Source organism: Crinia signifera, chromosome 1, assembly GCF_055691185.1.
Source record: "Crinia signifera chromosome 1, ASM5569118v1, whole genome shotgun sequence".
Classification (NCBI taxonomy): Eukaryota; Metazoa; Chordata; class Amphibia; order Anura; family Myobatrachidae; genus Crinia; species Crinia signifera.
The window spans coordinates 385,281,873-385,295,761 of record NC_139217.1 but is presented as its reverse complement, the minus strand read 5'-3'; the positions used below and the strand labels follow the sequence as shown (position 1 = coordinate 385,295,761).

At 46.0% G+C, this 13,889-nt stretch overlaps 1 protein-coding gene across 1 annotated transcript in view; it reads left to right on the top strand.

Annotated features, from left to right (window-relative positions):
* Window positions 1-13,889, top strand: part of CHSY3 (chondroitin sulfate synthase 3) — a 271,470-nt gene that overhangs the window by 220,903 nt on the left and 36,678 nt on the right. The gene's annotated exons all lie outside the window — the stretch shown is intronic.

The following is a 13,889-nucleotide window of genomic DNA, read 5'->3' as shown; positions in this document are numbered from 1 at the left end:
GCGAGTCCCAGCATACAAAAACATGGCTCCTGCATTGCTACTATTACAGCCAGACTGTATAGCTATAGACCCTTCTTAAGCAGTGGATGTTTCCCGATCTTGCATATAGGCTACAAATCGCGCTGTCCCTCCCTCCTCTTCGGTGCCCTCCCTCCTTTGCAATGCCGGCACTGCCAGGTCCTGGTGGCCGTCGATATCAAATCAGTATTGATGGTTGCCGCATCAAACAATGTGTACACACCATTAGCTTTGAGTGTCTGAATGTCATTTGATTAAAAAAAAAAACATATGACAGGAAGCTTTCTTGTGTTATTCTATGAATTGCTCATTGAATAATTGTCATGTACATACAGTAACTGCAGCAATACAACAATTCTAGCTATACGTATTCTACGGAAATCAATGCAGCCGCTGAGAAACAGTGGGTAAATGCACTTTATTGTTTGAACATTTAAATGTTGTGACTCATTTCTGTAGATTGATGCAAATTACACATAAAGAATTCGATTTTGCTATTTTGACAAAGCATTTTTCCATTTATCAAAGAGAGAGAGCATCATTATCTATTTAGGCACCATCCTCTCTGCTTACTCAGACGCACAGCTGGAATCCGTGATTATCCAACATTGGAAAAACCTGTTCTATTCCTAAGCTACCATGTTTTTAAGAACTCTGTAAAAATGGCCTTGCCTCTATCTTTTCTGAGATATTGTGCACGTGGCAGATTCTTCAGCACACGTGTCAATGCAATTTCTTCCGGGTTGAGCGGGCTTACAGTTTGCGCGTTATACATGCTGGCACTTATGACAAGCATAAGAGTGTAGTGACTGTGTATGCTTGCCTAGAATCTTAAAAGATGGCTTTCCTGATAATAGTTGTCCTTTGTGATGATAAGATTTCTGGCATTCGTGGTGTAGTTCATTTTCTGCACCACAGAACATAAGTTAATGTTATGCCCCATAATAGTGCCCTCATTTATTTTATGAACCATGGTTGTTACTACTGTATGTAACATTGTAAGGCTGCCAGTACATTATGCAACACAATAACCGCATTTCCCAATATGACATACTGCAAAGTGTTCGTAATTCATATTATGTCACTCTGTAGTGCCTCCACCACGTGTATTGTGCAACATTGCAGAGCCCCAGTTATTATTATGTAACATTATAATGTCCTCCAGCTCATTGTATACCACATTACAATGAGCAGGTCTACTGTGTGTAACCAGATATATTAGTCTGTAGGGTCCCCCATGTACCATCCAATGATAAAATCTATATAACATTTGTAACTTTGAGAAGGTTGGTGGGCCACTCGCAGCACTAGGCCCCATTGCAGCTCCACTACTGTACCTGCAGCTAGGGTAGCCTTGCTGAGAGGGTTCCAAGTAGCAGTGGCATAACAATAGCTCCGCAGCCCCCGCGGTAGCGGGGAGGTGCTTTGTAAGTGCGGGCACCGGGGGGGCTGCGGGGGTATTGTAAAGCCGCCGCCACAGACCCGCAGATTTCACTTGTATTCGCTACAGTCCCAGCTCCTCTCCTGGCTTCCTTTGGTGCTATGGAGATGGACCATCATAAAATGTCCACCCCCATATAGCAGACAGTTCTCTGAAACTGTCTGCTGTATGGGGGTGGACAGTTTGTGATGGTCTGTTTTTCATCGAAGCCAGAAGGGGAGCCGGACCGCACCGCAGCCTGCTGCTGGGCATGGAAGTAAGGCACGGTTGGTACGGAGGAGGGGGGGGGTTATGGGTGGCCGGGGTGGGGGTGGGCACTGCGCGCTGCAAAATTCTCGGAGGGGGGGGGACACTTATATTATAGCTATGCCACTGCCAAGTAGTAAACTTTGCTATAAGAAGCTCATAAGCTTCTATTAGGCATCTCAATCTACAGATGGCACTGCCAACTGGGTACAAGCTTGGTGCATATAAGAAATGTGACTAAACCTCCAAGAACTGTACTTTCTGAGGTTTGACAGCATTCTTGGCTTTGATGCATCCTGCCCCTAGACTGTGGGTTCCACGATAAATGAACATAACCTGATTTTCAAGGTATACAAAGTTCTGTTATATAAGTTAAAAAATGCTTTATCTGTATATATTATTATTAGACTTGCCAATGTCGCAGGCACATTTTAGGTATTTATTAGCAGTTATTTGTATAACACACACATATTCGGCAGTGCTATACAGTGAATATCAGTCCCTGCCAAGTGAAGTAGATACATTTCGAAGATATTCCAAAATGTATATTATTTCGTTTTCATTCATGCTGAAGTGATATAATAATTTTTCTCAGAAATAAAACATGTAATAGTAAAACCTGGTTAAAATTGTTTCCTATGGAATGTTATCTCACACTTCAGAGACTTACATGATATATTTCTATATCATAGTAAAGAATAATAAAAATTATTAACACCTCATTAACCAATATTTTAGCACCATCAGCAAGCACTGACAGGTTTGGTGATTGACTACAATGATGAGCCACCACAGGGGATGATTGTGTTATGTAATGAGCTGATATAATTATTGTATGCGCCAGTAAGTTTTTCACTGTACAGTATATGTTTAGTTGGTACTTGTTTCCTAGCACGGCCACAACGATCATGATCATGGGCATCGTGAGGAAAATGCCCCCGATTTCCCATAGGAAACAATGTTAAATGGGTCAATTTACCCAAATCATCATAGGGAACAATGTTAAATGGGCCATAAACCCCCCAAAACACCCCTGAACAGTGAAATGTCCCCCCAAAAGTATTTTACGCCACCCCACGATCAACGCGAACCCAAAGCGTGACGAGCGCAGCGAGCCCGCGAGGGGCGGCGGTACGCGTCCTCCGACCTTTTCATACCCCCACTATCCACGTCGGCGTGGAGTTGAGAATAGAATAGTGTGGCGAGCGCAGAGAGCCACCGAGCCCGAAGTGTGGCGAGCGCAGCGAGCCCCGCGGATACCTGTGAAGCCCGCGAAGGGACGCGTTTACCTGTGAAGGTATCTGCGTCCCCTCGCGGGGCTCGCTGCGCTCGCCACGCTTCGGGCTCTGTGGCTCGCTGCGCTCGCCACACTATTCTATTCTCAACTCCACGCCGACGTGGATAGTGGGGGTATGAAAAGGTCGGAGGAAGCGTACCGCCGCCCCTCGCGGGCTCGCTGCGCTCGCCACGCTTCGGGTTCGCGTTGATCGTGGGGTGGCGTAAAGTACTTTTGGGGGACATTTCACTGTTCTGGGGTGTTTTTGGGGCTTTCTGGCCCATTTCCCATTACTCCCTATGATGATTTGGTGAAATTGAGGTATTTAACATTGTTCCCTATGAGAAATCGGGGGCATCGCGGGTACATTGAGCCATTTAACATTGTTTCCTATGGGGAAATCGTGGGCATCGCGTCTGGACCATTTAAGCCTTTTTTAGCCGCATACGACGCGACCGACGCGATTTTGACTTTTTTCAATGCATTTCAATGGGAAAATCGGGGGCATCGCGTCGGTCGCGTCGTATACCACTAAAAATGACACCCGATGCCCGCGATTGTGGCCGTGCTAGGAAACAAGTACCGTTTAGTTTTATCTTTATCATCAATAGACAGTAAGTGCATTAAACCCAACTATCCCAATTCCAGATGGACAGTCCCATTTTGAGTGGATCCACTAGGCTTTGGGGACACCACTGGAACCCTCCATCAGACACGAGCCCGGGTCACTAGAACCCCTCCCCCCCTCTCTAGGCTCCACTGTATGTTTCATATGACTGATTTTGGGTCAGTGTTTGTGCTATTTTTCATTTGATCACATGATTAATTAATTCTTGTATGAAAATTATTGCTTTATTCTTATTTTTTTTATTGTTACAAAAGAAACATAATTCATAATCACTAATACTGGAGGGGGGTCCGGGTAAGTACCCTTACAGGAATCCAGGCAGGTGCCTTTATATACCATTGCTAGGCACTGCACTGCCTCAGCAATGCTTACAGCCCCTGAACCACTCAAAACTTTGGGGCCCCTCACAAGCTTGGGGCCCAGTAAAGGTGTCCCCTTTGATCCCCCCTGTCACCCTACCCGGTGTAGGAATAAACACATTACTATACCAACTAAGGTTTTCATTATTTTGACAGTCAGTATTGGTATTTTAAACAATGATCGGTACGCTTCCTACTGGCTAAATACATAGTCTCACTTGCTTTGCTACTATACTGTATATCTTGATAAAGACTCATTATGGGCTAAATGTACTAAGCAGGGGACTGTATAACCTAATGGATTTGTTTCAGTTTGGCAAAGGTTTTGCAATTCACAAATTTACTAAGGCCAAAACCACTGAGAAAACATTCGGTACTTGTGTAGTTTCACGGCGACACTTCCCTGCGAATCGCATTGTATGCAAATCGTATGCAAATATTGCATACGATTTGCATCCGATTCAGTCCGCGATGGGAATTAGCACACGCTCACTATCCACGTCAGCCCGAAGTGTGGCGAGCGCATCGAGCGCCACGAATGGACGCAGTACGCATCCTCATGACCTGTTCATACCCCCAATATCCATGTCGGTTTGGAGTTGATTTTATAAAGTGTGGCGAGCGCAGTGAGCCACTGAGCTCAAATCATGGCGATTGTACGCGGAAGACAAGCCCGAAGCGTGGCGAGCGCAGCGAGCTCTACGAGGGGACATGGATTATTTGACGTGTATTTTGCGTCCGCTCGCCACACTTTTCTGCGTGCGCTCGCATGTTTCCGGCTCGGTGGGTCTCTGCGCTAGCCATACTTTATAAAATCAACTCCTCGCCAACGTGGATAGTGGGGGTATGAACAGGTCGGGAGGATGCGTACTGCGTCCCCTCGAAGGTCTCGCTGCGCTTGCTACGATTCAGGCTGACGTGGATAGTGGGGGTGTGCTAAATCGTATCGCAGATCGAATCATATGCAAATATCGCATATGATTTGCATACAATACACCTGCAGTGCTCTAAATGTATCCGAGAAGCCCCCCGCTCTCTGCCGTCCATGGCTGTCACGTCTGCCTGGCGGTGGCTGTCCTCCAGTTTCCGTGAGCATGTATTCCCCCTTGGCAATGAGCATGTAATCCCAAATACCAACGAGCATGAAACCCCTGGCAATGAGCATGGAACCCATGGCAATGAACATGTAGGTAAGCAGCACTTATGTTGCATCATTTTGGCTTAATCCATGTAGCATTATGTGAATTTTAGCACAATCCACGTGGCATTATGTTCATTTTGGCTCCATCCATGTGGCATTATGTGAATTTTGGCACAATCCATGTGGCATTATGTGAATTTTGGCTCAATCCATTTGGCATCATGTGTAAGGGGCAAGTATAATGGGGTCTAGTATTTTGTTGCATACTGTGTAGAAGTTTTATATGGTGTGGTACACTACACTCAAGAACACGTCCCGTTTTGAGTGGCCCCACCTCCTTTTCCGGAGCGTGCCTTCGGCGTGCGCACAACTACATCCTTCACTTTTGTCTCAAAGGTCGGCCTGTGTACTTTTAACGCCAGGTCCTATTTTCCACCATCTCTCTGCTCTCCTCTCTCTCACCGCTTTCTTAGCATGTACACTGGCACCTCTAACACCCCCCTCCCCCTCCCAAACCCTCTCCTATCATGGTGCAAGGGTGCATGCTGCATTCCACAAGCTAAATGGCCCTGCATGAGAATGTTTCATGAGGATGTCACTGATGGCGGGTGGGAAAGCACATTGTCGGCAACATTGTCCTTTAGGCTCCACCTCCCTACCCACACCCCATCCGGATAGTAGGCATGTCTCTTACATATTGACCCCCCACTGCTAGCACCCCCACTTATTCTGCTTAGACCCCCAAAGTGGGCAATGACACTATTTGTGCTAAATGGTGTCATTGTGGCCCCACCCCAACTTCACAATGCTGGCTATGTTGGCATTGTAAAGCGGCGGGCATATAAAATGGGTGAAAGGAGTGCAGCGCACATCGACCTTTGCAACCGGCATATATAGTTCTATTTACTGAGTCCCACAGAGGCTGACATTGCAGACAGAAATTGCTGGGGAAATAAATTGCTGTCCATTTTCCTGGTGATTTATCCATACAGAATAGAGTCTTCCCTGGGACCAAGGCGCAGGCACCATGTTTCCAGAGGCCTGCGTGTATACCTCCCAACTGTCTCGATTTTCATGGGACTGTCATATTTTTTGGGGACAATCCTGCATCCCATCTATGGCCAGCAGTGTCCAGTGGTAGGGTTGGCAGTTGGGAGACCCCCTGCCTGGCACTGAGCAGAGCAGTGGTGAATAGATTTTATTCCTGGAGACACGGGCTGGGGATATGGCCAGCAGCTCACAGAGCCGCTGGCCATACCCCCACAGCGAAAAACAAGAGCGTGGCCTCGCGGGATTGATATGATTTGTAGGCCAGGTTTCGGTACATGCAGGGGTCCTGATTGTGATGTTTCAAAAGTTGGTAGGTATGCTGTATGTGTGCGGTAGCGTAAAAAAAATTAAATGTAATTATTCCACATTTCTTGTGGGTTTGTAGACCTGTAGGCGATAAGCTTCCATTTCACTTAAGAAGCTGACAGTAATAAACTGTCGGGAAAGTACTGTCTCTACTTTTTGTAATTCTCCAGTTTGATAATGACCATGTATTTTTTTCAGTGAGGAGTTGGTTCCTCTCTCTTTTCCATCACAATAAAGGGCTTGCTTAAAGCTGGAAATGTACATAATTAATTATATGTCTTTGCTGTAGCTATGATATACGCTCCAGGCTCCCAATTGAACTACTTTTGTGTATATAATAACTTCTTCTTCATGTTGGTTTCATTTTTTTATACTGCAGTTAAATGCAAATTAAAAAGACAGGCAAGTGTGTAATTAACTTTGCAGGAATTGGGAACAAGAGAAGAGAAATCGAGAATTCCTTAGTTGATTTGCAAATTAAGAGCTCTAAGAAAAATTGAAAGCATCAGGATTTTTTTCACCAACTAATATAATCACTTCAACATCAGTTAAAGTCTGTGCACCTTCAGAAATGTGAGCATATTCAAACAGTGATATATCTGTCTGGGGAAAGAAAAGGTGTTTCAGAAGTTGTAGATGAATGCGAATTACTGAGCAGAAAAATATACCTAAAATGAGATGTGTTTATAAATATTTTTGCTTAGAAATCTGTACTAGACAGGAAGAGTAGCGTACACATACCGAAAACTCTGTAGCGTAAAGGACCACACGTAGCAATTTTGGTCTATTTTTTAAGCAATCTGTCTAGAAGGCTTAGAAAGTATGGGGGGCATTCTGATATGCTCAGTCCCCAGCGAATTCGCACCGGGGACCGATGTTTAGCGCCTGCTCATGCGCATAGGCAGGACTGCTGTGCGGATGCCTTCGGCGACTTGCACATTCGTTGAGGCATTCGCACATGGGTTGGATCGAGGTAGGCAGGGGGCACTCAGATAGAGATGGCCAGCGTTTCCTGGGCATACCCACAAAATTGCTGGGTGTCCCCATGCAGCTGGATTCCGGGGGCGGGTGGCTGACGTCACAGCCACCCGCCCTGTTCTCAGACCGGACACGGCAAGTCTGATGTAGGGAACACACCAGAATGAACATGATCATGCAACGATCGTGAAACGATTTCCTGAAATCGTCCAATGGTTGGATTGGAATACAGGATCAGCGCATGATCTGAACACGAGGGGGGGGTGTCGGGCATTCACGAGGTTGGTGTTAGTTGGCTCGCTAAGCATCAAAGTTACGTTGCTTAGCGAGTCAACCAGAATCAGCACCTAATCACCGAATGCTCCATTTGTATGATGGCGTTCCCACACGTCACCATTGCCCAACCAGATTTTGACTGCATGCAATCAAAATCTAGTCAACAATGCCAGAGAACACTGGTGAGCACAGCTCTCTCACCACAAATCGCTAGTGCATGGCATGTTTGTCAGGGATTCAGTTTGCAATGAATCCAAAAACTGATAGCAAAGAAGTACTATTGATGTTTGTGACATGGAAATCTGAAATGCTTTGCTTTGTCACAGTAATATTACCTTACTATGTTTTTAATGAACACGATACAACCTTTTAGTCTTGCTACTGTATATTAAATACAATCAATCATATGTTCAAAGATTTCATTCCATATGATTACCAGTAGTCTCTGGCAGTATTTGTAGACAGGGACTTGATACAGCTGAGCTTTATTATCAAAGTGCGAAGAGATAAGACATTTCAGTACAGTCCTAGGCGAATAATTGTGATAATACTAAGGATGTCAACCAGCGCTATGATGCTATGAGGAACAAGGATGGGAATGATTTGCATTTCAAGTTAATACTGCATTTTATTGTTACTAACAGAAACAAACATCATTAGGACAGGAACCAGCTACTATAAACAATGGGGTGATGCTTTATTTGAGCACTTACCATTATTATAATTCCATTATTAAAAAGTAATATTGCAATATTCTTATTATACATTTTTTTTAAGACTGCTAGGCACTAGCGGGGGGGTGCTAGATGAGTCGGTATTCGAATATTCGGCACGCCGACTGTTCAAATGCCCAACAGATGGGATCCAGACTGACAGGGGGGCGAGAACAGCGAGCCCACAAGGGGATTCATTGCACTTGCCCCCTTCGGAGAACTGGTGGTCGGGACATGCAACATGCATCTCCCTTGCCTTATTCTGGCTACACAGCACAATATGCTTTTGCCCTTCCCCTCCACCACAGACACATAGCCCTCTTCCCTGTGTTTTCTCACACACAGTGCCCTTTACTGCTCCCATGCATGCAGGTCCCTCACCTTTCTAATAGTACTGGGTGAGGTGCTGGAGTTTTTATGCGATGTGTAAGGGGACTTGCAGTACAGTCCAGTCCCCAGCACTGCTCTCAGCTTCCTCCAGTCTCCAGCAGCACTGTCAGCGAATGGCGGGGCCCCCGAAATTTGGTCAATTCCACCTGCAGTTGTTCTCCGGGGTGTACACGCGTGGGAGGCGGCAGAGTTTTGTGGCGATATGTAAGGGGACTTGCAGTATGGTCCCCTGCCCCACTTTGAGCCTCTGTCCGGTTTCCTTTACTGCTGTCAGTGTGTGGCGGTGCCCCCGCCCACACTCCGGTCACATCCACCTGTGGGTGTCCCGCAGGGGCTGTGGCGGAAATATAACAGTTATTTTTGTGATTTCCCTAGTATTAGTATTACCTTATGTATGTTCGGCCAGCTGCTTTACTCTTATAATTTACAGCTGATAAAATGACATTAATGTTGCTAGTCAGATGGTCCTGTTTCCTAGATACTGTAATATAGTTTTATAAAATCAAATTTAAACTAACTACAGTTGGACTTAGAACACTGTAAACTGAATGTTCCCTATTAAATCTTTCATGTGCCAGTGATAAAAAGTAATGCAGACAAATGAACGATGGACACTAGTACACAGGTATGCGCTTAAAAGAGCAGCAGGTGTAAAAACAGTAAAATGGTGTCCCCACACCACAAATGACAGAATGCAAGAGAGTTCTGTGTTCCTAAGAAACACAGATGGTAACTGTTTTTTTCACTAGCGCTACAGAAGAGAAAAGGACATTCCCTGTTATATGAAGGGCGTCTCCTCTTCTCCGTTATTCAGATAGATTCGTGTAGTTGATATCACCACGTGAGAGGTACAAGGAAGAAATACCGTACGCCCCTGTTAGGGAGGGAACGGCTCCTCTTCTCCGTAACTGGATAGCAGCTGGGGATTCCTGTATCTGCTGAGGATCTTTCACTAATTGTGATGTACTCCAACACAAACAATTTTATAGATAGAAATGGAGATGGAAGAGATGGAGATGGAAGAGGAGTAGGACATAGTGTAATACAGTTCCGGATACTGTCCCACAGAAGGCACACAGGTCCGGCCACACAGTCTCCAACAGCAGGGGGTGCACAGGTCCAACGCGTTTCAACCCTGTTCCGGGGTCTTTATCAAGGATAAACATAGATAAACGAGGTGAATGAGGGGGAGGTGCGTCTGTCATAATGACAGCTTCCGCCTAACCTTCGTTACTGACGGACTCACTGGAGGTTAGGCGGAAGCTGTCATTATGACAGACGCACCTATCCCTCATTCACCTCGTTATTTGGACTGCTATTTAAACCCACATGGAACTGTCTATGTTTATCCTTGATAAAGACCCCGGAACAGGGTTGAAACGCGTTGGACCTGTGCACCCCTGCTGTTGGAGACTGTGTGGCCGGACCTGTGTGCCTTCTGTGGGACAGTATCCGGAACTGTTTTACCCAAGCGCTTATGAGAACTGTTGTTCATCTCAGTTCTCCATCCATTCCGGTAACCAGTCTTGACTCCGGGGGTTTCTCTTTTTAAACACCCTATGATTTATCTACTTCATGCCTTTTTAACTGTATTGTATGCTGTGTGAAATAAATTGATCCCCTATCAGTATTACACTATGTCCTACTTCTCTTCCATCTCCATTTCTATCTATGAAATTGTTTGTGTTGGAGTACATCACAATTAGTGAAAGATCCTCAGCAGATACAGGAATCCCCAGCTGCTATCCAGTTACGGAGAAGAGGAGCCGTTCCCTCCCTAACAGGGGCGTACGGTATTTCTTCCTTGTACCTCTCACGTGGTGATATCAACTACACAAATCTATCTGAATAACGGAGAAGAGGAGACGCCCTTCATATAACAGGGAGGGCGAAATGTAATAGGGTGCGATTTTTGGACGAGTTCCAAACTCGCCAGAAATCGCACCTTTAAAAATCGCATTTTTAGACGCTAATTCGCATATGTAATGAGATGCGAATTAGCGGCAAAAAATGCGATTTGCCGCGATTTAGGTCGATTTTTAGTCATGAAAATGTGCGCATTTTCAGTCCTGAAAATGTGCGCATTTTCATATATGCGATTTTGGTTGTCAAAAAAAAAAGAAAAAAAACGGCGTGCGGTCCCCCCCCTAAGCATAACCAGCCCCGGGCTCAAAAAGCCGGTGCTGGTATCATAAAATCAAAGGAACAATCAAGTTGGGGTTCCCTGGATTTTATAAAACCAGCACCAGGCTCAAGGTCCGGCGCTGGTTCCCAAAATACGGGGGACAAAATGACTAGGGGTCCCCCGTATTTTAAGAACCAGCACCGGACACAACCAGCCAGCAGGGTAATGCCACAGCCGGGGGGAGACTTTTTATACAAGTCCCCCCGGCCAAAGCATTAACCCCCTGGCTGGTCAGCATGGGCAGGGGTCCTGGGGAAGTGGGGACCCCCCCAATGAAGGGGTCCCCCCCCTCCAGGACTTACCAGCCCATGCTGATAGTCCGGGGCTGTCCCCGATGCCCCTGGGCGGTGGGCATCGGGCTGATATTTGGTGTAAAAGAATAGATAAACTATTGTTTTTTACTGTGGCACTACAAGTGCCAGCAAGCCTCCCCAGCAAGCTGGGACTTGGAGAACCACAAGTCCCAGCCTGCTGGGCATTAAAGGGCCCGCTGGCACTTGTAGTTCCACAGTTAAAAAAATAGTGCACAAAACACACTGACACACATTTTAAATAAAACTTTAATACACACATTACACACATACTAATACTTACCTATCTTCTTCCCGTAGGTAGCCCTGGTCCTGATGTCCTCCGGTCCTGTGTCGGCGTTCCTCTTCATGTCGACGTCCTTCTTGAAGTCGACGTCCCTGTCGGCGATGGCGTCCGGTGTCCGGGTCCGACGAAATCCATGGAGGAAGCTGTGGAAGGAAACCATACTCACCTGTCCCAGCGCGACGTAGTCCAGGTAAGGGTCTTGGAAAAAAAACAAACCGACACCCGAATCCAAGCGGACACGACGGAGACGCACGTGTGTTTGTTTACATCGTGCGGCTCCGCCTCCCGAATGCCGCTATTGGCCGCCTTGCGGCCTAGCGGCTCCTGATTGGCCGCTAGGCCGCAAGGCGGCCAATAGCGGCATTCGGGAGGCGGAGCCGCACGATGTAAACACCGTTGCGTCTCCGTCGTGTCCGCTTGGATTCGGGTGTCGGTTTGTTTTTTTTCCAAGACCCTTACCTGGACTACGTCGCGCTGGGACAGGTGAGTATGGTTTCCTTCCACAGCTTCCTCCATGGATTTCGTCGGACCCGGACACCGGACGCCATCGCCGACAGGGACGTCGACTTCAAGAAGGACGTCGACATGAAGAGGAACGCCGACACAGGACCGGAGGACATCAGGACCAGGGCTACCTACGGGAAGAAGATAGGTAAGTATTAGTATGTGTGTAATGTGTGTATTAAAGTTTTATTTAAAATGTGTGTCAGTGTGTTTTGTGCACTATTTTTTTAACTGTGGAACTACAAGTGCCAGCGGGCCCTTTAATGCCCAGCAGGCTGGGACTTGTGGTTCTCCAAGTCCCAGCTTGCTGGGGAGGCTTGCTGGCACTTGTAGTGCCACAGTAAAAAACAATAGTTTATCTATTCTTTTACACCAAATATCAGCCCGATGCCCACCGCCCAGGGGCATCGGGGACAGCCCCGGACTATCAGCATGGGCTGGTAAGTCCTGGAGGGGGGGGACCCCTTCATTGGGGGGGTCCCCACTTCCCCAGGACCCCTGCCCATGCTGACCAGCCAGGGGGTTAATGCTTTGGCCGGGGGGACTTGTATAAAAAGTCTCCCCCCGGCTGTGGCATTACCCTGCTGGCTGGTTGTGTCCGGTGCTGGTTCTTAAAATACGGGGGACCCCTAGTCATTTTGTCCCCCGTATTTTGGGAACCAGCGCCGGACCTTGAGCCTGGTGCTGGTTTTATAAAATCCAGGGAACCCCAACTTGATTGTTCCTTTGATTTTATGATACCAGCACCGGCTTTTTGAGCCCGGGGCTGGTTATGCTTAGGGGGGGGACCGCACGCCGTTTTTTTTCGTTTTTTTTGTTTTAACTATTTTTTTACAACAGAACCATGCACAGATCTCAATGATCTGTGCATGTTTCTGATAAAAGCGCCAGGCAGAACCTGGTCTATTTTTTTTGCGATTTTTAGTAAGCTTTACTAAAAATCGCAACCCATTAAATATGCGACTTCTATCCTTTTTAATGGGAAAACATCTGGATGCGATTTTTAGTCTAACTAAAAATCGCACCTTTAAAAAATGCGATTTTTCCCGCAAATCGCACCCTATAAAATATGCGATTTTCGGGAAATGCCCGAAAACGGCATATTTTGCGGGAAAAATCGCAAAAAAAAAAAAAACGCACCCTATTACATTTCGCCCGGAATGTCCTTTTCTCTTCTGTAGCGCTAGTGAAAAAAACAGTTACCATCTGTGTTTCTTAGGAACACAGAACTCTCTTGCATAAAAAGTAATGCCTTTGGCAGATTTTTTTAATGTTCCTCTGTACTAGCAGATTCATATGAAGCGCGATTCATATTTGTCAATAAATGGCATTGTAAAGAACAAAATATGAAATAAATTCAGTTAACTTCAAAGTCAAGGAACAGTTAGTTCGATTGCCACATGTTATCCTCCAACTTTCTTCCTGTTCACCTAAATAACTATCCTGTTCCTGCAGGCGACAGACATTGGGTGAAATTTACTAAGATGTGAGTTGTATTTCACTAGGTATGTTGCAATGGGCTACCAATCAGAAACTACTTCTCATTTTTTTAGTATCTTCTAGAAGATAATAGATAGTATCTGCTTGGTTGCCCATAGCAACATCCCATGTGAAATACAACTCACATCTTAGTTAATTTCCCCCATTGTGTTGTTGATTGCATGCAGTTCATAAACTATTGGATAAACATAAAATGTAACCCACCCCAATAAAAAGATGTCACCAGTTTGAGTTTAGCATAGTTGGGTGTGGAGCACTTTTTGTTACACATTTATATTTGT